Raw genomic sequence first — 25,373 nt, forward strand, 5'->3', positions numbered from 1 at the left:
GTCTCCTCAAGGAATTAACAATCTAGTTTAAAGAGAAATTGTTTAAGAAAATAAACCTGAAATCATGGTAGCAAAAGAAAACAGGAACTCAAAAGCTTAGTGGCTTGTCAAAGATTCAATGTAAGGTTATTAAGAAGTTCAAAGAAGGGTTCAGTATCAGGGAAGGCTCTAAAGATTATACAGTAACTAGATTAGGAAAAAATAAAATAAAAGAGCATGGTATAGATGTGGATAATCAGTACTTGCAAAAGCAATAATAAATAAATAAAAAGGAAGGAAGGAAGGAAGGAAGAGTATTTATGGAAAATCCTGAAAATCCAGTGCTGTAGTTGAGAACAGGAGAAAATAACAACAGGTAGGTAGATGTAGATCAAGCTGGTCCTAAAGAGCCAGAAAGAAAAGTTTATTTATTTATTTATTTTTACTTTTTTTGAGACAGGGTCTCATTCTGTTGCCCAGGCTGGAGTGCAGTGGTGCAATCCTGGTTCACCACAGCTTTGACATCCTGAGCTCAAGCGATCCTCCCGCCTCAGAATCTCAAGTAGCTGGGACTACAAGTACACATCACCATACCTGGCTAATTAAAAAAAAATTTTTTTGTAAAGACAAGATCTCACTAGATTGCCCAGGCTAGTCTCAAACTTTTGGACTCAAGCAGTCCCCCCACCTTGGCCTCCCAACGTGCTGGGATTACCGGTGTGAGCCAAATGGGCCCAGCTGAAAAGTTCATTGTTTTAGGGAAAAATATTGAAGACTCATTGTAGGTTCTTTAACAAGAGAGTAACACTCAAAATAGAGTTTTAGGTACATTTTCCTGTGTCAGGATGGAATGAAAGGAGAGGGACGGATGACTAGCAAGAAAGAACAGAGGGTGCAATTGAACTCAGTGTGGGGACTGATACAGAAGCGATGAGAGAAAAAGGAGAAAAATTCAGATAATTTTAAAAAGAAATTGACAGGATACAATGATGGAAAAATCAAATAGCGTAACTGTTAGTCCTGTTTCCCTAGGATCATCCAATTTATATCTGTTGTCCCAGAAGAATTATTGATAACACTCCTTTCACTTGGATGATAAATTATTGAGTCATCTTATATGTATTGGAGAATACTTTCAGCTCAGGCAGCTGTGATGATGGAACTGCCTTGAAGTGCCTCCAACAAATATAGAGAAGATAGGCATTCAGAATGAAGTAGAATTTCATTGTAGACCTGATTAGGGGGAAGAGTAGCAGGGTTTCAGTGTAAGTGCCCAACAGACAGTTGAAAAAAATGAAAGCAGATGAACATTCCAGAAACTGTAATTTTGCAGTCATCTGCATCTTTTGTAAAAGCCAGTTTGTACCAAGCTCTACATTTTGATTCTGAATATGAGGCAATGAATCAAACAAGGGCATTGATGACATGCAGCACATTCTACCACAGTCAGTGTACCATCAGAGACCTGGAGAAGAAGTGGAAGACTACCATTCAGGGGAAATTTTCAATAAAGGCCCAACTGAAGGAGTCCGAAGCTTTCTTCAGCCTATCATTCCAGCCCATTTTCCACTATTCTCCCTCATAAATGTTTGATTATATCCAGATTGATATAGTCACTGCCTGGTATTACTGGTGGATTCCGCCTCCTCCTTGCCCTGGAGTCTTACTGTAACCTCCCTCCACGTCTCCCTCTCCCCTTCTGAAAACCCATCCCTTCCTTCTCCCTCTGCCCATTTCCTCTTTCTACTTTAATGCCACTTAATTTCTCATTTCCCCATGAAGCCTTCTTGACCACACCAACACACATGCACTCTGTAGCCTATGACCTCATAGCATTTAATGTCTTTACTACTAATTAGATTTTAATTTAATCATACATTTGCACCTTGACATCCATTTTCTGTGGTTTTATATGTCCTATAACTCCTTATTCAACCACTCGATTATTTAACTGTTAATGCATGTATTATCTAATCTCCTTAAGGTTATATGCCCTTTGAAGGGGGCTGCTATTTTTCTCCGTATCGTATAACTCTTGACTTGGTGCTAGTCCTTATTTCTCAAAAACAAAACAAAATATTTTAATGCTTTTTATTTATGAGTGAATTCAAATCCTATTACTAATGCATTTTCAGAATATTACTTTAACATTTATTATGAACTATGTCAATTGTATCCTTTTTCATACTAATAAAAATCACAACAATATCAAGCAGTTATGGTGTTTGGAGACATTTGATACAACATATAAATTCCTTCACTTGTTTGAAGACTTTTTTTAACTGGAAATATAATATTAGTAGTTTTTATATTAAACATCATACTTGCTTAATCTGCTCTTTAATGTCATATAATACAATGTAATGAAGTAAACAGAAAATATTCAGTTTCTAAATTTAGAGTTTGTATTTAACCAAATTAATAAGGATACCAATGAACAAGGTGGCAACAGCACTGAGTCAGGGTGTTATTTCCTCCCCTATTCTTTGTGAACATATTGATGGTGCTTATCACTTAATCATCAGACAAATGCAAGATCTTTTGTCTGTCTCCCGAGTCTACTGCTGCAACAAATGAATTTACCACTAGCAGCCTCATAAGTTCTTACACAGAATAACACCTCTTTGTAATAACACAGGAAATGTGAAAAAGGATTGCTACCAGCTTTACAGAGAAATTCTGCTTTAAGGTGAACGTTTATAATGAATGAAATGGCAGGATTTGGACCACAATATGTCTGACATGTGTGATTTAGAAATTTATTACAAAGGATTCCACTGAATTTTCAAAGGTACTTCTCAAATTCTGAATGTAGGTGTTTCTTGCATCATCTGTTTAATCTAAGCTTCAGAATATAGACGGTCATGGGAGTCAGCCAGTGTAGATAAATCAAGAAATTAAACTTCATAAGCTTCATCAACAGCAGCTTCCATAGGAGTAGGTGTAATTTACTGAACATCCATCCATCTTTACCTCCAGGAACATGAGTAATGTCCTTCGGTTTTTAATTTGCACTTAGTCTATATGTTAAAAAGCTTGTGTAAGTAGCTAGAAATTAAATGAGCAGACATGTATGCTTTAAATTCAAATAGTGGCATGGGAAAATATTTTTACTATAATAAATGCATCTCTGATGTCTGCAGGGGAAATTGAATAGTATTTTATTGACTAAGATCAAACAATCCCTAATTACCACCCAGAGGCACAAAGTAAAATTCCAGCAAGTAGAGGCAGCATTAGGTTGCATCACACAGGCAGGCACTATTCTGGTATATGCCCAGGCATTTCCTTGAGGAGTTAACGTAAGGTTTACCAGAAAGTCCATCTCACCAAGGCATTGTATGGCGAGGTCTCAGTTGCTTTTCTCTGCCCTCTCTGAGTTTGTTTTTTGTTACAGTTGAGGTCTTCAAGCAATCTCAAACAACTGGAAAACAGAAAACGAAAATAGGCAGGTCTGGTTAATTGAAAGGCATAGTTTTTTTTTCTTTCCAACTTTTTATGAAATATTTGTAAAATCTGTCAATCCATTATCTACATTCATAACTACAATATTACGACTACAAATGAATCTTTTTAGCATGATTCCTACGTTCTGAACATATAATCTATCAAAGTGACCTCATTCCCTGGTGGATTAACTATACAAGTCTTACTCCAAGACAGACGGGGCTTCCTTCAGGATCTGACTCTAGCCTACATTTCCTGTGACTCCTCACAGCAGGCTCTAAGCTCTAGCCTTATAAATTATCTTCATTTGCTGAGTATTTTGTCTTTCTCATCCTTGTGGCTTTTCCCATAGTCAGAGTGGTTTTTCAGACTACAAATTTCATGATTCCACTTCTCTCTCTTTTTCAATCCTACAATGCCTTCATTGACGTTGCCCCCAAAGTCTTCCATGAACTGGCCCCACTTGTCTCTCTAGTGCCAGCTTAAGTAACTTCCATCCCCATTGTTTATGTTCAACCCAAGATCATCTTTATATGCAGCAGATCACACCTCAGAACATTAGACATGGCATGGCCTTTGCCTCTTTATATTCTTTCCTCTCAATATGAATAACGTGTGTCCTGGATTTAGTTGAAGCTTTGTCATTAAGTGACCAAAGGAAAAATGGTAAACTCTCTGAGATTTAGTTTCTTTATTTATAAAACAAGGAGGGGGTCAGTGATGATTTCTGAAATTTCTTCTTGGTACTTAAGAATTGTAATTAAAATAGAAAATGTAAAAAGTGTAAGATATAAGACCAATTCAAAATATGTGGTGAACTTAAGCTTTCACAAATAAATTTCTAATAGTACTTGGTTTAATTTTAAAATGCTTTTTCTCCTAAAAGAAAATTTGGAAATATATTAATTAGTTGGAATTTGAGGATTCACTGAACAAAAAAAATGTCAGATAGCAAAACTCCCTCAATTTAGTACAATTCATATACACTGAAATTCTGGACTAACCCCCTGGATTAAAAAAAATAATAAGGACTCCTAGTTTATAGTTTGGCATGTAAAAAGCTTAGAAGTTTCCACTCCTTCCTAACAACAAATAAGAGGCTGAAAAAAAAAATGAAAAATCAATAACCTTTCTTAGATTCATAGAGAAGTAAGGTTACAGGTCAAACTGCTACCCGAACACATATAGAGAATCACAACTTACCTGAGCAGAAACTAATGAAGAAAACCTAAAATATAATTGATGAATTGCCAGAAGTTTCATGTGGATGGGTCTGAGAGCTAACGGCTTCTAGGGGACTCAGTCTTAGGAAAGACCTCATGCTTTTATGGGTTTTACTTCCTGGATCCTTATCAAGTTCTCACAGTGATTACAGGAGAAAAGATTCCTTTGTGCTTCTGACAGAGGAAAGGGAAGGAATTTTTTTGAAATATACCAATACATTCTGTTCTTAATAAGTTCTGTCCCCGGGGGAAACCATTTAACTAGTTACTGAAAATTAAAATTGCTAGAGTTTTATCAGAAACTAACTGACCTGGGGAAAGAGGTGTACCCAACCCTATCTGGTCTTCCATGTAGAAGAAGGAAAACACCCAACTTCAGCTCAGTCTAGTTATCTTGTCCCATCTGAGTTGAGGGGATGTGACTGAGAAGCATGTGTGAAGTTCACAGCCCAGAGACATAGGCTTAGTAAAAGACTGAGACCTATTCATAAGATTATAAAACACTTATTTTCCCCCACACCTTACCACCACACTCATAAAAGCCTATTTATAGCAGTTTCTTTTACTCAAGGCATCATGTTCAGCTATCAAGAAAAAATTACAAGGCATACTAAAGGCAAAAACTACAGTTTGCAGAGACAGACCAAGAATCAAAATCAGACTTAAGATATGGCAGGAATGTTGCAATTATCAGACTGAGAATTTAAAACCACTTTCATTAATATGTTAAGGGCTGTAGTGAATGAAGTAGACAGCATGCAAGAATAGATGGGCAATATAAGTAGAGAAATAGGGATTTTCTAAGGAAGAACCCCCAAAATGCTAGAGATCAACAAAAACAAAAACAAACAAACAAACAAAAAACAACAACAGGGATGAATAATTCCTTCAATGGCTTTAGTAGACTGGACAAAGCTAAGGAAAGAGTCTCTGAGCTTGAGAACATGTCAACAGACATCTAACTGAAAAGCAAAGAGAACAAAGACTGGAAAAGAAAGAAAGGACATAATACCCAAAAACTGTAGAACAATTCCAGAAGCATAAATACACATAATGGGGATATCAGGAGGAGAATAAAGATAAAGAAAAACAGAGGAAATACTTGAAACAATAATGATTGAGGATTTCCCCCAAATTAATGTCTGACACTAAATCACAAATCCAGGAAGTGCAGAGAACACTGGGCAGGATGAATGTGAAAAAATCTCTATACCTAGGCATATCATCTTCAAACTACAGAAAATCAAAGATAAAATTTTGAAAGAAGTTGGGGGGTTGGGTAGGAGTGGAACAACAACAACAACATGAGAAGACAGAGGTGAAAAATCTCACCTTACCTATAGAGGAGAAAAATAAGAATTTCATTTGCATCTGAATTCTCCCTAGAAACAAGAAAAGCAGGCCGGGTGTGGTGGCTCACAGCTGTAATCCCAGCACTTTGGGAGGCCGAGGTGGGTAGATCACCTGATATCAGGAGTCCAAGACTAGCCTGGCCAACATAGCAAAAACCCATGTCTACTAAAAAAATACAAAAAACAGTTAGTTGGGCATGGTTGTGTGCACCTGTAATCCCAGCTACTCAGGAGGCTGAGACAGGAGAATCATTTGAACACAGGAGGTGGAGATTTCAGTGAGCCGAGATCACACCATTTCACTCCAGCCTGGGTGACAAGAGCAAAATTCCATCTCAAAAGAAAACAAAAAAGAAAGAAAGAAAAAAAGAAACAAGGAAAGCAAGAAGAGAGAACAGTGAAATATTTAAAGTTTTGAGAGATTAAAAACCCCACTGACCTATCAACCTATAATCTTATACCCTGTAAAACTGTCCTCTAAAAATGAGCGAGAAATGAAGACTTCCTCAGCAAAACAAAAATTAGAATTTGTTGTGCCTTACAAGAAATGTTTTAAAAAGCTCTTCAGCAAGAAGAAAAGTGATGTAGGTTACAAACTTGGATCTACATGAAGAAGAGCATTGGAGAAGGAATAAGTGAAGGTAAAATAAAAAAACCTCTTATTTTTTTCATACCTAATTGATCTAACAGATAACAGTTTGTTAAAAATAACAATAGCATAATTGTATTCAATTGTATGTATACATGTGTTTCTGTGTGTGTGTTACACACACACATACAAGGATATATATATGAAGTATCTATATAAAGTGTGTGTGTGTGTATATATATATACACACACACACACTTATATATGCTTATATATAAGTGAAATAAATGACAGCAATGATACAAGAGTCTTGAGGGAGGGCTTAGAACTATTTTGTCATTGTAAGGTATTTATACTACCTGTGAAGTGGTATAGCATTATTTGAAAGTGCACTTGGAGTAATGGTAAAAGTACACTGTAAATTCTGAGATAACCACTAAAAATGTTTTGTTTTTGAAAAAGGTATAAGTGATATGTTAAGAAAGGAGAGAAAATAAAATTACATCAAATGCTCAGTTAAAACCACAAAAGGCAAAAATAAGTGGAGGACAAAAATAGAATCAAATAACAAACATAGAAAATAAAAACCAGTAACAAATATGGTAGATTCTAATAAAACTGTATCGATAATCACTTTGAATGTTAATTGTCTAAATGCACCAATTAAAAGACAAAGATTGTCATAGTGGATAAAAAATTAAAACCCAACTATATGTTGTCTACAAGAAATCTACTTTAAATATAAAGAGATGTAGATTAAAAGTAAATGGATGAAGAAAATTATACCATTCTAATACTAACCAAATGAAAGTGGAAATTGATATATCAATTTCAGGCAGAGCAGGCTTCAGAGCAAGGAATGTCATCAGGGATAAAGAAGTGCATTACATGGGTAAGCACAGGCACAGAGTTAAAAAAAAATCAGAAGGGCATTACATAATGACAAAAGGATTAATTCTTCAAGAAGACATAATTCTTAATTTGTATGTAACTAATAATAGAGAATCAAAATATATGAAGCAAAAACTGATAGAACTGCAATGAGAAATAGATGAATATACTATTATTGTTGGAGACTTTAATGCCTTCTGTCAGAAATGAACAGATTCAGCAGGCAGAAAATCAATATGGACATAGTTGAACTCCATAACACCACCAAACAACTGGACATAATGGACATCGATAGACTACTTTATGCAACATCAACAGAATACACGTTCTTCTCCACCTCACATGGAACACTGACCAAGACAGACCATGTTCTTGACAATAAAATACACCTTGACAAATTTTTAAAAACACAACACATACAATATCTGCTGTCAGGCAACAATGGAATTAAATTAGAGAGGAATAGTAGAAAGGTAGAAAGCTGAAAAATACCAAACTATGTGGAGATTAAGCAATACACTTCTAAATAACTCATGGGTCCAAGAAAAAAGCTCATGAGAAATTAAACTAAGTGAAATTTAAAACATGGCTTATTAAAACTTGTAGAATGCAGTAAATGCAGTGATTAGAGGGAATTTTATAGCACTAAATGTGTATAATAGAAAAAAAAGAAATGTCTAAAATCAATTATAGATCAACCAGTTTACAACACTGAAAAAGAAAAAGCAAATAAAATACAAAGTAAGTAGGAAAAAAAAAAAAGAAATAAAAGCTAGGACACAAATAAATGAAACTGAAAACAAAAAATCAGTAGAGAAAATTAATAAAACTAATGAAAAGTTCAATCCATAAGCTTCTAGTCAGGGTAACTGGAAAAAAAAAAGCAAAAGAGAGAGAACACAAGTTACTCATATCAGACAGGAAAGAAAAGAAATTACTACAGCTCCCATGGATGTTAAAATGATAACAAAGGAATGCTATGGGCCCGGCTTGATGGCTTATGCCTGCAATCCCAGCCCTTTGGAAGGTCAAGGCAGGAGGATAAATTAAGGCCAGAATTTGAGACTAACCTAGGCAAAATAGAACTTATCTCTACAAAAATAATTTAATGAAATATCTGAATATGGTGGTGCACACTTGAAATCCTAGCTACTCAGGTGACTGACGTGGGAAGATTCCTCGAGCCCAAGAGTCTGAGGCTGCAATGAGATACAATCATGCCACAGCACGTCAGTCTGAGCAACAGAGCAAGACACTCTCTCTTTGAAAATTTTTTAAAAAGTTAAAAAGAAATACTACAAACAATTCTAATCTCACATGCTAGCCTAGGTGAAATGAACCCATGTCCTGAAAGACATAATCTGCCAAAACTGACACTAGAAAAAATAGACCATCTGAATAGACTTATATTTATTTAAAAAATTGAATCAATAGTTGATAACATTCCAAAACAAAAAGGATCAGGTGCAGATGGGTTCACCATGAATTTGACCAAACATTTAAGAAAGAAATCATGCTAATTTTCTGCAATGTTTTTTAGACGACAGAAAGTGAATGAATACTTTCTAATTCATTCTCTGAGGCCCAGCACTATCCTCATACAAAAATCAGAAAGGCATTACAAGAAAAGAAAACTAGAAATCAATATCTCTAATTAACATAGATACAAAAATTCTCAACAAAATAGCAAATCAAGTCCAGCAATGTATAAAACAAAGTGTATGTCACTACCAAGGTGATTTATCACAGGTATATAAGGCTGGTTCAACTTCTGAAAATCAATCAATATAATTGATTCACATTAACAAGCTAAAGAAGAAAAGTCACATGATTATATCAATAAATGCAAAGAAAGCATTTGACAAAACTCAACACTCATTCGTGTTAATAACTTTCAGTAAATTTGGTCTAAAGCAAAAATTCCTTAATCTATAAAGAATATTTACAAAAGCTCTACAACTAACATTACATTTGACAATGAGAAATTTGAGGTTTTCCGCTAACATCAAAAGGAAAGCAAGAATGTCCCCTTTCACTACTACTTTTCAATATTTTACTGGAAGTGCTAGCTAATGTAACAAGGAAAGAAAATGAAGTGTATACAGATTGGAAAGGAATAAGCAAAACTCTCTTTGTTTGCAACTGTCATGATCATCTGTATTAGTCTGTTCTCACACTGCTATGAAGACATACCTGAGAGTTGGTAATTTATGAAGAAAAGAGGTTTTATTGACACACAGTTCCATAGGCTGTACAGGTAACATTGCTGGGGAGGCCTCGGGAAACTTACAATTGTGGTGCAAGGTGAAGGGGAAGCAAGCCCATCTTTCAATGGTGGAGAAGGAGAGAAAGAGAGGGTAGGAGGAAGTGATACACACTTTTGAATAACCAGATGTCATGAGAACTCACTCATGAGACAGGAGTAGGGAGATGGTGCTAAACTATTCAAAACTACTCCCATGATCCAATCACTTCCCACCAGGTTGCTCCCCTGACACTGGGGATTACAATTCAACATGGCCCCTCCCAAATCTCTGTACTTTTCTGTTTTAAAACCAATCATGACTTTCCAACAGTCCCACCGCATCTTAACTCATTCCAGCATTAACCCAAATGTCCAAGCCCAAAGTTCCAACTGAGACAAGGCTAGTCATTTCTGCCCATCAGCCTGGAAGATCAAAAACAAGTTAGCAACTTCTGAGATACAATGGGGTTACAGGCATTGGGTAAATGCTACCATTCCAAAAGGGAGAAATTGGCCAAACAAAAGGGACTACAGGCCCCATGCAAGTCCAAAACCCAGCAGAAAAGTCATTAAATCTTAAAGCTCTGAAATAATCTCCTTTGACTCCATGTCTCACAACCAGGTAGTGCTGGAACATCCCATGGCCCATCCCATGGTCTTGGGCAATTCTACTCCTGTAACTCTGTAGGGTACAGCCCCTTCAGCTGCGTTCACAGGCTGGTGTTGACTGACAGTGGCTTTTCCAGGTGCATGGTGCAAGCTGTCAGTGGATCTATCATTCCGGAGGCTGGAGGATGATGGCCTTCTACTCACAGCTCCACTAGGCAGTGTTGCAGTGGGGACCTGTGTGGGGGTTCCAACCCCACAATTCTCCTCCACACTGCTAGTAGAGGTTCTCCATGAGGGCTGCACCTCTACAGCATACTTCTGCCTGAACATTCTGGCATTTCCATATATCCTCTGAAATCTAGGTGGAGGTTACCAAAGCTTAACTCTTGTCTTCTGCACACCTGCAAGCCTGACACCATGTGGAGGCTGCCAAGGCTTAGGCTTGCAAACTCTGAAGCAGTGGCCTAAGCCATACCTTGGCCCCTTTTAGCCACAGCTAGAGCCGGAGCAGCTGCGATGCAGGATGCCATGTCTTAAGGTTGCACAGAGCAGTGGGGACCCACAAAACCATTTTTCCCTCCTAGGCCTCTGGGCCTGTGATGGGAGGGGCTGCTGTGAATGTATCTGAAATGCCCTGGAGACATTTTCCCCATTATCTTAGCGGTTAACATTCAGCTCTTCTTTACTTATGCAAATTTCTGCAGCTTTTAATTTCTCCCCAGAAAATGGGTTTTTCTTTTCTACTGCATGGTCAGGTTGCAAATTTTTAAATTTTTATGCTCTGCTTCCCTTTTAAATATGTTTCTGTTTCAGATCATTTCTTTCTTTATGTAAATGAGCATAGGCTTTTAGAAGCAATAGGTCCCATCTTGAACACAGTGCCTTAGAAATTTATTCTGCCAGATACTATAAACCATCTCTTTCAAGTTCAAAGTTCCACAGATCTCTAGAGCAGAGGCAAAATGCTGCCAGTCTCTTTGCTAAAGCATAGCAAGAGTAACTTTTACTCCAGTTCGCAACAAGTTTCTCATCTGAGATCATCTCAGCCAGAACTTCGTTGTCCATATCACTATAAGCATTTTGGTTACAACCATTCAACAAGTCTCTAGGAAGTTCCAAACCTTCCTGTATCTTTCTTTCTTCTTCTGAGCCCTCCAAACTTTTCCAACCTCTGCCCATTACCCAGTTCCAAAGTTGCATCCACGTTTTCATGTATCTTTATAGCAATACCTCATTTCACACCAATTTTCTGTATTAGTTTGTTCTCACACTGCTATAAAGACATACCTGATACTGGATAATTCATGAAGAGGTTTAATTGACTCACAGTTCAACAGGCTGTATGGGTAGCATGGTTAGGGAGGCATCAGAAAACTTACAATCATTGCAGAAGGCACTGGGGAAGCAAGCAGATCTTACCATTGTTGAGCAGGAGAGAGAGGGACAAGGGATGTGCTACATACCTCTAAACAACCAGATCTAATGAGAATTCCGTCATGAGACAGCACTAGGGGGATGGTGCTAAACCATTAGAAACCACCCCCATTGATACAGTTTAGCTATGTGCCCACCCAAATCTCATCTTGAATTGTAATTCCCATAACCCCTATGTGTGGTGGGAGGCACCCGGTGGGAGGTAATTGAATCATGGGGGCAGTTTCCCCCATGCTATTCTCATGATAGTAAATTGTCATGAGATCTGATGGTTTTATAAGGAGCTTCACCATTTGCTCATTTCTTATTCTTCTCCTTCCTGCTGCCATGTGAAGAAGGATTTATTTGCTTCTCCTTCCACCATGATTCTAAATTTCTTGTGGCCTCCCATCCCTGCAGAACTGTGGGTCAATTAAACCTCTTTCCTTTATAAATTACCCAGTCTCCAGTATTTCTTCAGAGCAGAGTGAGAAGAAACTAGTACAGGAAATTCGTACTGCAGAGAGTAGGATGCTGCTGTAAAAGATACCCAAAAATGTGGAAGCAATTTTGGAACTGGGTAATATAGGCAGAGGTTGGAAGAGTTTGGAGGACTCAGAAGAGGACAGAAAAATGTGGGAAAGTTTGCAACCACCTAGAGACTTGTTAAATGGCTTTGACCAAAATGCTGATAGTGATATGGACAATGAAGTCCAGGCTGAGGTAGTCTCAGATGGAGATGAGAAACTGGTTAGGAACTGGAGTAAAGGTCACTGTTGCTATGCTTTAGCAAAGACTGGCATCCTTCCCCTCTGCCCTAGAGATCAGTGGAAATTTGAACTTGAGAGAGATGATTTATGTTATGTGGCAGAAAAAAATTCTAAGTGGCAAAACATTCAAGAGGAAGCAGAGCATAAAGGCTTGCAAAAATTGCAGACTGACGATGTGATGGAAAAGAAAAACCTGTTTTTTGGGGAAAAGTTGAAGTTAGCTGCAGAAATTGGCATAAGTAACAAGGAGCCAAATGTTAATCACCAAGACAATGGGGAAAATGTCCCCAGTTAAGTCAGAGACCTTCATGGCAGTCTCTCCCATCACAGGCCCAGAAGTCTAGGTGGGAAAAACTCACCCTGGGGCCCATAATAACTGGTCAGCATGTGAGTGACCCATCTTAAAAGCAGATCCTGCACACCTCAATTTAGTTGGAATTGGGTAGGGTAGGACCCAGCCCAAATTGCAGATTCATGAGAGAAATAAATGATTTTTATTGATTTAAGTCACTAAATTTTGGTATGAAGCAAGAGATAACTGGAGCATATTTAAATCAAGCAATACGTATAATGTACTTAATACAGTATGTGATACAAACTTTCTTACCTTAAGGTGGCTATTATATTAGGAATATTATAAAGTAGAGGTTAAGATCACAGATGTGGGAGTCAGACTGCTTGAGTTTGAATCCTAGATCTGCTACTTTTTTAGCTATGTAACATAAAGTAAGTTACTTAACCTCTCTATAATTCAGTTTCTCATTTTAAATGGAGATAATAATTGTATCCACTTCATAGGGTTGTGGTCAGAGTTAAATGAGTTGCAGTTCCCCAAATGGGTCATAATATTAATCATAACCAAGCCTTTGTAGTAGATGTTCCTGCACCTCACCACTCCTTCATTTAGGTCTCAGGTTAGCTAGTCCATTCTCTAAGGAATTTTGATCAGATATGCCTTTTCTTTTCTTTTTTCTTTTCTTTTCTTTTCTTTTTTTCTTTCATTTTCCTTCCTCCCTTCTTTTCTCCCTCCCTCTTTTCCTTCCTTCCTTCCTTCCTTCCTTCCTTCCTTCCTTCTTTTCTTTCTTCTTTTTGTGCATTCATGTATGCGTGCACTTTCTTGAAGAGGACCTAAAGAAATGTTACTTATGACTCAACATGATACCAAGATTCTGAGAAATTGCCCTTTCACGTTTAACATTCACGTTTGAGGATTAGGTGAATCTTTGGGAACTAGTCTGGCAGATAATTAGAAAGGGCAGCCTGGGTGCAGTAGCTTATGTCTATAATCCCAGCACTTTGGGAGGCCTAGACAAGAGGGTCACTTGAACCCAGAAGTTCAAGACCAGCCTGGGCAATATAACAACATCTCTACAAAAAATAAAACACACTAGCTGGGCATGGTGGTGCATGCCTGTGGTCCCAGCTGTTTGGGAGGCTGAGGCAAGAGGATCACTTAAGACCAGAAATTTGAGGCTACTGTGAGCTATTATCATGCCACTGCATTCCAGCCTGGACATCAGAGTGAGACCCTGTCTCAAACAAACAAACAAAAACTCAGAAAGGGCAAATTCCCTGCTGTCTTCAATGTCCCCTCTCCTCTCTGGTAACCAAAACTCTGCTACCAGCCTAAACTTGTTTCCCAGATTCTTTTTTCTCAAGACGGATTAACTCCTGAGGGCTTTGCAGATTCTTCATGGAAACAGATTTCTGGAGAATATACCCCAGCATTTCACTGAAAATGACTAACCTGGTCTAGATCTCAATAGATGCATCCTAAATTAAAGCTGGGATTGCCATTTTATTAACATAAGAAAAAAATCTTCCCTACATATTCTGTGGACTCTGCATGTGTGTTTCTTTTGAGGTTGGGATGCTTTTTAATCTCTTACCTTGTGATAATATCTATCCTTGCTTTTGAGCCAAGTTAAGTGCAGCTTCATGTGCTGGAGGCATATAAGTCTGTGGTAAAATAAAGAAGACATGAAAAGAGAAGTTGGAGCAGAAGCTCACAAAGACATCAGGAAGAGGGAATAATATACTGCCCAGAATGGTTCCAGTAAAAGTCAGGAAATGATCTTCAAGTCAACATAAGTTTAGAGTTACTGACACTTGTAAGACTTTAATATTTAATATAACCCCTCCAGTTTGATCAAAAGTATCTTACATTTTCTGGCATTTGAGTAAAAATAATTTCTGGCTTCATTACATTTTAAAAATTCAGCTAAAAGTCATAAAGTAGCACAAAATTTGTAATGTAAATATTAAACAGCAGTACAGTGTTCAACACAATTCACTTTCATTCTCACCGTTATCCATGGCCATCAGTCTCTTCATTTTCATTCATTTATTTATTCACTAGATATTTATTGAGGAGTTACCTTGCACAAGTCAGAAGAAGAATCACAATTGACTCATAAGGGAAAAAGAACTGAAATACAGTGAAGGGAAACAGTAGATGAATATACAAGATATATTAGAGGAAAAATGTTTAATACAGTTGACTTAATGAAAATTTTTTATGCGCCAGGCACTATTCCAAACACTTTATTAACTATTTTGATCCTCACAGAGCCCCCAAGAGATGGACACTTTTATTGTCTCCATTATACAGCTGAGGAAATTAAGGTGAAGTCAAGTTTTATACTCACATTTTTAAAATAATTTTTCTGTTATTTGCTTTGGATGGTAGTTAAGGTAACTGTTTTGCTCCAAGAATATTTTTCCAGGGGAGGGGGCTTATAAGGAGCATATTGGAAAGATTAGATTTAAGCAGAGGTGAGCAACCTTTTTTTTTGCAGAAAACCAGACAGTAAATATTTCAGTTTTGAGGGCTGAGTGGTCTCTGTCGTTTAGCTTTGCCATTGTAGTGCAAAAGCAGCTGTAGGCAATATGTAAACAAATGAGTGTGGGTGTGCTCTAAAAATATTCCACTTATGGTCATTGAAATTTAAATGTGTATTAATTTTTACATATCACAAAATATTCTTCTTTTGATTTTATTTCAACCTCTACTAAAGGTAAACGATTTTTAATTCACAGGTCATACAGGCAGAGAGTTGGATTTGTCTCAGGAACTGTAGCTGGCCTCTGGTTTAGAAAATATACAATATGAGTCCCATTAAAGGATGAATGGGAGTTTTCCAGGCAGACAAAGGCATTCTAAATGAAGAAAATAGCAGCTGGCACAGACATAAGTAGGTGAACAGGCCTGACTGTTTTGAAGAGCTATAAACGGCATCATTGTCACTAAGTGTTGGAGTGGGTGGAAGACACAGAGAAGAGAATGGAAGAATCTCTTGTGGGAATTTGACCTTTACTGTGTAGTCAGTGGGAAACCATTGTGGATTTCGTGGCATAATGAGGTTTGCATTTTGGAAAGTCTCTCTGGAAGCAAAGTGAAAAACTGATGCTACTAGTCCAAGGCAGAAGAAAAAGAAAACATTTAAACAATTTTGGTAGTACAGCAAAAGACCATATAGATGCAAGCTGCTCATCTCTTAGTTTCTGGGAATTTTCTGTTTTCTTCACACATACCATGTCCTTTCCTGACTCACAACCATTGTAGACGATATTCTTCCTTCTTGGAATTTTTTTTTCTTCTTTTATATCACTTAACTCCTTTTCATCCTTGAGGTTTCAGTTTTATTGTCACTTCTCAGGAAAGCCTTCATGGACCCCACTTAGTCGATCAGGATTCACAGCCTTTTGAGACACAAAAATAGGACTTGTACTTGTCTTTAGCTACAATCGCGTAACATTTGCTCAGGATCTGTCTCCTGTTCTAGACTGTAAGCCACCCGTCTGCCACTGTATCCCAGGGTCTTTCACAGTGCCTACTTCAGAGTACATGCTCAATGAATACTCGTAGTGACATGGGGTTGAAAGAAAGGATACTTACCAAGCAGCATTGACTTGAATTTTGTGATTTAATGGTTGAATAAGTTATAAAATAGGGCTAAGGATAATTCCTAGATTTGGGTGACAAAATAGTTGGTGGGACACACAGAGAGAATGCAGGATGGAAGTTAAATCTGAGGCACTTATGGAAATGTTGAGTTTGAATTGCCTCTGGGACATCTGAGGAGACATGTTAAGGGATGTTTTGTCTCCTCCTGACTGGGCTAGGATGATAATTTTATATTTGATCCTGATTAAAACCTGATTCATCATAATTCAGTCCTAGTTCAGACTTAGAAATGCATATCTTCATAATTTAATTTAAAATATTCATTTAAAAATAAAATTTATTATTAGTAAACTCACAGTGAAACCATCAGCTACCAGATAGAAGCTTTGGATTGCAAGTAGATTCTTGTCTATCAGCTACCAATTAGACATTGTGAAAGGCATATTATTAAACGATGATGTATCAAAGATTTGTAGTTTTAAAAACAATATTGTTAGGCTGCAAAATTTACAAAATTATCAAACAAGTCGTTACTCAAATAAATAGTCTTTTTTTTTTTTTCTTTATTCTGAGATGGAGTCTCGCTCTGTCACCCAGGCTGGAGTACAATGGTGCGATTGCAGATCACTGCAACCTCCTCCTCCCAGATTCAAGCAATTCTCACGCCTCAGCCTTCCAGGTTGCTAGGACTACAGGCACACACCACTAAGCCCAGCTAATGTTGTTTGTATTTTTAGAAGAGACAGGATTTCACCATGTTGGCCAGGCTGGTGTTGAACTCCTGGCCTCAGGTGATCCGCCTGCCTCAGTCTCCCAAAGTGCTGGGATTACAGACGTGAGCCACCCACACCTGGCCTTAATAGTCAATTATTTCTTATTGATTACAACTTTGTTTGAAGGTGGCAAGAGGTATAATGTTGCCACCATCAGTAAAGAAGGTACCGTATTCAGTTTCTCAGAATTTTCACTGAAGTTTCTAGGGATGTGTTGTTCTTAAAAATATTCCCAAATATTTCTGTATCTCTTTCTTTCCCTTTCTTTCTGTTTTTCTGTGGGGAGATGGATTGTCTAGAGAGCCTGCTTTTTTGTATTAAATGATGGGGAGAATTATAAAACCCTCTTGGGAGTAGATTCTTTGTGCCATCTATATGAAAAGGCTTGATTATTCTGTTCACAAAATACCCAGTTAAAAATTGAATCAATAGTTGATAACATTCCAAAACAGAAAGGATCAGGTGCAGATGAGTTCACCATGAATTTGACCAAATATTTAAGAGAGAAATTATACTAATTTTCAGCAATGATTTTTAGAAGACAGGAAAAGAATGAATACTTTCTAACTCAATCTATGAGACCCAGCATTGTCCTCATACCAAAACCAGACAAAGATACTACAAGAAAACTAGAATCGATATCTCTAATTAACATAGATATAAACATTCTCAACAAAATTGCAAATCGAGTCCAGCAATGTATAAAACAATTGATATGCCACTACTAAGTTGACTTATCACAGGTATATAAAGCTGGTTCAACTTTTCAGAAAATCAATCAATATAATTGATTCACATTAACAAGCTAAAGAAGAAAAATCATATGATTATGTCAATAAATGCAAAGAAAGCATTTGACAAAACTCAACACTGATTCATGTTAATGACTTCCAGTAAATTTGCGACAACTCATGCCCTGTTGATTCTGGTTCCTGTTCCAAACTCCTCCCGTCTAATATATGCTAAGATTTAGAGTTCCCTTCCAAAAACTTCACTTCCATTATGTTATTCCCCTTGCTCCAAAAATTGGTAAACAGATGCTTCAAAGGTCACATTTTCTCAACCTGGAGTTCAAGCCCCCTTCGGTTATTTTTCTTTCCCTATTTTGTCTTGTTTCTTATGATTCTCCAACATGAATCTTCCCTGATCAGACTGGTGATCTCATCTTACTCCAACTTTCACCATTCTCTTTCCTGTCTTTGTTTGTTCTTCCCCTCTGTTTGGAATTCTCTTTTTGGCTAATTTAAAGCTCATCTTCGCTAAAGGCCGATTTAATTTGTATCCCTTCTTTGATGGCTTCATAGACAGATTAAATATACACTGCTCTCCCTTCTCCAAGTTGACCTAACTCATATGGAGTCCTGTTCCTGTAATAATAATGCTTTTCCTAGTTGGGGAAGTTTGACTAAGTCTCTCATGTGATTTCATTTGATCCATGCAACAGTTCTTCCAATGTAGTAAAATAATCTGTAATATTAAGATTATGAAACTTGGAAATTTAATTTTAATTTCACCAAAGAATCAAAATTGGTAAGTAGTAGTTCCAGGTTTGACTCTATGAAATCCACAGTCTGCTATGTTGTAATGGAAGAAAGTTTCTTTATTTAGGCTTATGAGAGGTGAAAGTCTCATAAGAGATTTTTTTTTTCAGAGAGTCAATTTAATATGATGGGCTCTGGACTCAGAAGTCCAGCATTTGGATTGCTCTTTCCTAGGGGAGTGACCTTGGGGAAGTCATGGAGCTTTCTTTGATCCTTGTCTACTCACCTGAAAAATAAAAACTCAGATTGTGTCAAGAAAAAGGGAAAGAAGAATATATGATAACATTTTGACAATTGTGAAGCAGCAGCTATTATACAACTATTGCAGTTGTTATTCAAAGAGGTATTGGGTAGAATTTCAGTGCAAATTAAAAGGTTAAAACTCCTACATAAAATAAAGCTGAAGACCATAAGAAATTGTCAGCAGGAGCACTAACCAAAGAAAGTAATTTAGGTATTTACTGAGGTTTAGCAATGTGAAGAGCGATAAACTGGATGGAGTGAATGATTTAAAAAGTAAATGCTCATGGTCCATGCCCAAGAACATTTGTTTCCTAAGGCAAATACTGTGTATGCATATACATGCATATTTGCAATATACATAATTAAAATGTTGTGTATTATATGTACATATAATTTGCTTAATTCTCTACATTTGACAGTTTTCAACTTTTGCTCTCGTAGAACTTGGTAGAGAATTGATTATATTTTAACGTATCTCCTTAAATAGGTGTCTTCCTCTATTCATCATTGTAGTCCTGGCATCTAACATAGAACCGTGCATGTCAGTAACTAATTTATGTGGAAAGAAGGGAGAGAGGGAGGGATGAAGGGAAGGAGGACATGAAGAAGGGTGGGAAGGAGGAGCAGCAGGAGGAAGAAAGAATCCAGTTTACTATGTGAATCCTTGGATTATCCTTGGAAATATTCTCAACTCGGGACAATTTTCAAATTCTAGAGTCACAGTGATTATCTGTCTATTGTATTCCACTTATAGCTATTATTCCCTTATCTTTTTTCTTGTGGCTTTTCTTCTAGTTCCTTTCTTTGTTCAGCCCATATCCTTGCTGATGCGTCATCTAAAATTACCATAATTTTTGTTTTTATTTTTATTTTATTTTTATTTTATTTTATTTTTGAGACAAGACCTTGCTCTGCCACCCAGACTGAAGTGCAGTGGCATAGTCATGACTCACTGAAGCCTCCACCTCCCAGACTCAATTGATCCTCCTGCCTTAGCCTCCAGAGCACCTGGGACTACAGGCATGTGCCACCACAGCCAGCTAATTTTTCTAGATATTGTAGACATGAGCTCTCAGTATGTTGCCCTGGCTGGTCTAGAACTCCTGTGCTCAAGCAATCCTCCCACCTCAGCCCCACAAACTGCTGGGATTACAAGTAGTAATCACAGTGAGCCACTGTTACTGGCTTAAGATTTTTATTTGATCAAAAGTCAAATAATGATATATTGAACAAATAAATCATAGAAACCATGAGAACATCATACTAGCGAGTAAAATTTCAAGATATGCTTCCCTGACTGAAGACTTTCAGTAAGACTTGTCAGAAAACCCCTAAACATGTGGTCTAGTAAAAAAAGCTGATTTGTGGAGTCAAAGAGTCTCAGTTTAGACAAGCCCTTTCCTATTTTCTAGATCTGTGGCTTTAGATATGTCATTCAGTGTCCATGAGTCTCAGTGTCTCATTATAAAGTGCTGGTAATATTTCCTACCAATAAGAAATTTTGGAGATTAGGAATAGTGTACATCAAACATTTAGCATAATACCTGGCTCTTGGGAGGAAATAAAAACATATGTAAAATGCAAGACTTTTGGTCAAATGAATATTACAGATATTACAGGTAATAATTGCTTAGTAATTTAGAAGAGAGACATACAATTAGCTACTACCAGTGCCTGAGAATATGCTAAGAACAGTAAATATTAACCAATTGCTTGAATACTAGCTATTGAATGTATTCCCAAAACATATGAAATAAGTAATTGCTATGACTTCATAATGATATTTCTATTGGTCAGATTTTCACATCTGATTTATCCCACTGGGTGGGGGAGTGTACTAATCCATTCTCATGCTGTTAATAAAGACATACCCAAGATTGGGTAATTTATAGAGGAAAGAGGTTTAATTGACTCACAGTTCAGCATGGCTGGGGAACCCTCAGGAAACTTACAACCATGGTGGAAGAAAAAGCAAACATGTCCTTCTATACATGGTGGCAGGAGGGAGAAATGCTGAGCAAAGGATAAAGTCCCCTATAAAACCATCAAATCTTATGAGAACTCATTCACTATCACAAGAACAGCATGAGGGTAAGCTCCCCCATGATTAAATTACTTCCCCCCATGATTAAATTACTTCCCACCAGGTCCCTCCCATGACATGTGGGGATTCTGGGAACTACAGTTCAACATGAGATTTGGGTGGGGACACAGCCAAAGCATATCAGGAAGTGACATAAAACATGGCCAACCATACTATTAAACAAATAAACAAAAAACTAGTCTGAAGATCTTAGAAAAATGCTACAAACAATTAAACCTAATGAACAATAGCAACAGCAAGTTGTTGGGAAATTCTCTTATTATGTAGAAAAAATTGGGCTATTGTAAAATGGCATAAGTTCTGTGATGGTTCAACCTTATAAGGCTTGAAAGAAACCAAAAGGATGCCATGTATGGATCAGCTAAAGTACATGCATACTGGAAAGGAACATATGGATGAGGTGTTAAGGCAGCACTGCTCAACCTGTCCTCACATGAATTTCACTTAAGGTCGAAGGGCTAATAGTAGCCTTTCTCTTAGAAAATTCTCCCCAGCTCCCCAGAGAGAAAAACTCATATTTTCTATTTGCCTGTTTAGTGTGTATATTTATTTTACTACTGAATTCCTGAACACAGTCTGAAAGATAGTGATTCTGAACTCATAATGAATTCTAGAAATTATCTTTTATTTGTAAAATTACTATCATGAAAACACTTTAAGGAATTCCTAAAGCACGTTCACTTATCACGCAGACAATGGGTTTATCTACTCTCTCGAATCTTGAAACTCTTATTTATCTTTTACAGCACTCATAGAGCCTGATGCTGTCCCTGTGTGAAAGTGTGCTTGTGCATGATTGTTTGCCTAGCATCTCTTCCACTTTTGTATGTTGGTTTTTTCTTAGCTCACTGGCTGTGGTCATTACAATTTTCCCCTATCACCTCGCAAGCTATAGGACAGCTGAGCTTAAAATCCTGATTTTAACTGGAAGCCTAAACCTTTCAGCACTCTTTTTGCTACTCTGAACAGGGCTGAATTACAGAAATGGAATAAAACTGATCTTATTGCATTTATTGACTGCACTTCTTAGTTAGGTGCAGAACCCTCCAAATCCAACCACAGAGAGTGAATGAGCAGAGCAGCATCCAAGCACATTTGTAAGAACCAGGGCTTAGGCCACCTGAAAGTATCTGATATCTCTTTTCAGTGAGTTTGCATAATTTCTTACAAACAGAGCTACTTCTAATCCCTTTCTGCTCTACAATGAGTACATATCAGGACAGATATTCCTTACTCAATGCCAGACCTTTTCGGAGACTTTAAGGGTTGAGCATGCTTACCTTGTTCATAGGACTGACGGCATCAAACGTTATTCTAAGATTGATTTGTATTTATGTAAGCTCTGGTGTGAAAACCTAAATATTTAAACCAATCCAAATGAATTTTTTTTCCCCTCAGGGCTATAATGCTTATGACCTGTAATGCCACATTGGGACATAAAGAATCTCTAGTCACTCTATAAGCCTGGAATGTGTCCTTGATCATGTTGTTTTTCTAGAAGTCTCAAAGGTTTAGTTAAGCCCTGTTAATTGGTTTGTAATTTCTACCTCCCTGCTCTTCCTTCCCTTTCTAACTTCCTCGTCTCAAATGACACTTGCACTGGTTAATAATCAGGAATGTTTGCGTTATAAAATGACTTCCAGTTTTTCTAACAAATGCTCTATTGTGTGTAGTGCTATTCTCATATATCTTTTAAGGTTTATGGGGAAAAGAAACGTTATATAGGAACTAAGAATTTTAGAAATAGTGGCAAACAATGAAACAAAGAAAAGAAAAAAGAAATATGAGAATCACCTACTTCAGTCACTTGTCTGAAAGTTTTATGAGAGGTCTTGTCAACCACACCAGAAATAAAGCAGTGGCCTATTGTCACTGTCAGTGGTCCGTGTGTCTGCCCTCTGTTGATGGCCAAGTCATGCAGAGATAGGCAGATGACTTGTCCCAGCTCTATTACCACCTGAGAAGGTTGGCACTGTGATAGACTTTTGGGTGCCAGGGCTATAACATGAAGGAAAAATCACAGGAAACATTAAATTTGAAATCTAAAAGCTTTCTAAGAATCCAAAGCATTTGCTGGTAACCATGAGTGTGATATGCCTTGGAACTAAAATAAAGCAAACAAATTGATAATAAAAACAGTGACCTTTTAACAATAATAGTAATAATGACAATAATGACACTGAGTAAAACTGGCAAGCTTACTCTTTGCTAGTCACTGAGCTAAGTGCTTTACACATTTTATGTCTTCTCTTTCAATCCTCACATCAACCTTATGAGATATTTCCATTTTGCAGATAAAGAAGCTGAAGAATTGAACAGCTAACTAATAGTAGTAATAGTAGTCACAGTGACAACAGTGATAATAACAAACATCATTTTAAAGATTTTACATGTTACCCAATTTAATTCTCAATGACAAGCCAATTATATAGGTTATAGAATTAGAAACTACACACAAGAAAACTGAGGCATACAGAGGTTAAATTAATTTTCCAAGATTACTAAGCAAATACATGGTAGTGCTGGAATTTGAACTCAGGCATTTTGGCCTTAGGGTCAAGGTTACTAAGGATTATGCCCAAGGATAAAGTATAAGGTCACCAAGGTCACCAAGCATTATGGATCAAGGTCACCAAGCATCATGCTCTACCATCTCCCCAGAAGCAAAGTATAAATAAATGTAGATGGCGTACATCAAAACACAACTCACAACAGTTTCTTATTTACTCTATTTCAGTGATGGAACTCAGCTGATGTTAGGACAAATATGAAAGTATACTTCTGGTTGCTTAAGCTCTTCAAATATGCCATGTATGGATCAGCTAAAGAGACCAGCTTATACTGATTTGTTCAGGACTTTCCCAGTTTTAGCACTGACTGTACCACATCCCAGGAAACCTTTCAGTTCTGAATAAACTGAGAACGTTGGTAACAGAAGCGTGGAATATGAATATTGCTTAATTGATAACCCTAGTCCAACCCCAATGTTATTTCCAGTTGTACATTACCAAGAAGAGAATTGAGACATTTATTGTAGGAAGCCCAGCAAATATACCCTCTCCCTTTTTGGCACTTAGCAACTTTGCAACTTTCAATTACTCCAACATTCATGCCTAGGAAAGACTCAGTGAAACCGGATTACGATTAAATAATTCATTGCTGCTAAGAAAGAAATCCACTTACATGTACCATTCAGTTCTTCCTGATGGTTTTCCCTCTCTACCATACTCCAGCAAACTCAGCCCCCAGCTCATCTGGGCAGACAGGCCAGATCCTAAAGGCTGTGACCTTCACTAAGATTACAAGCTAAGAGTCAACAGGGTTTTCTGCCAAGGGACCTCTTATCTCTGGACAGCTTCAGAGAACAGCATCCCGAATTAAGTTTTTTGTGTTCCATGGGCATTTACAAAAATAATTCTTTCCAGTCTTTGAAACAGCCAGTCTTGCCAGCAAATGCTGGAAAACACAAACATTTAGTAGCACATCTGCATCTGGTAAATTTTGACAGAAAATAGAATAAATATATTTAGCAATATCAGTGACCATTCTTTAGTAAACAAAGCCTTGCTATCTTGAAAAAGAAAACTGAAACAATATGAAAATCCATATTATGTTAAAAGCAAATCTGGCCTGCTCAGTAGAGTCACACATTCTCACACAGCATTTTTCGAGTGCCAATTATATGCTGCACACTAGTAGCGTGGAATAGTATAATTCAGTAAGACAAAATATAAAATAAAAAATACTAAAAAGACTGTGTTCAAAGTGCCATACAACAGATTACCTCTGACATGGAAGGTTTGGAGTCGGAAATGAGTGTGCCAAGCAGACTAGGAAGTGAAGAGCCTTCCAAGCCAGCAAAGTTATGTACAAAGGAAAGAAGCTTAGAGGGGCTTAATGTTCTGGAGGAATCTCAAATCATTTTCTGTGGCTGGGGTATAGCATGAGAGACAGGGGCTGTAGATAATACTAGAAAAACAAGTAGCTTTTAAAATTACTTTTGATAGCAGGTTTTCATATTTGTGTCAAGAATACAGTGGACACACAGTAATAATTTTATTAATGGTGATGCTAATTGGTAACATTTATTGAGCACAGACTATTTTCTAGGTGCTGTGCTATAAGCTTTACTTGGATTTTCTCAGGTTAGAATAATTAACCTATGACTATGAAAAATATGTTTTTTAAAACAAAAATGAAAATATTATTGAGAAGAGTGGCAATATTTATATTCTTGCAAATCTCTCTAATACGTGTCTTAAATATAGCTGGCTCTAATACCTATGT

General features: G+C 37.1%; 1 long non-coding RNA gene across 1 annotated transcript; it reads right to left on the bottom strand.

The window, feature by feature from the left end:
* Positions 1-653: 653 nt before the first annotated feature.
* Positions 654-25,067, bottom strand: LOC103875937. The gene is made up of 4 exons (XR_002515756.2): positions 24,270-25,067; positions 14,825-16,220; positions 14,408-14,477; positions 654-3,403 (listed from the first exon to the last, which is right to left on the bottom strand). It is a non-coding gene; the product is annotated as an uncharacterized LOC103875937 (long non-coding RNA).
* Positions 25,068-25,373: the final 306 nt, after the last annotated feature.

This window comes from Papio anubis, chromosome 9 (assembly GCF_008728515.1).
Source record: "Papio anubis isolate 15944 chromosome 9, Panubis1.0, whole genome shotgun sequence".
Lineage (NCBI taxonomy): Eukaryota > Metazoa > Chordata > Mammalia > Primates > Cercopithecidae > Papio > Papio anubis.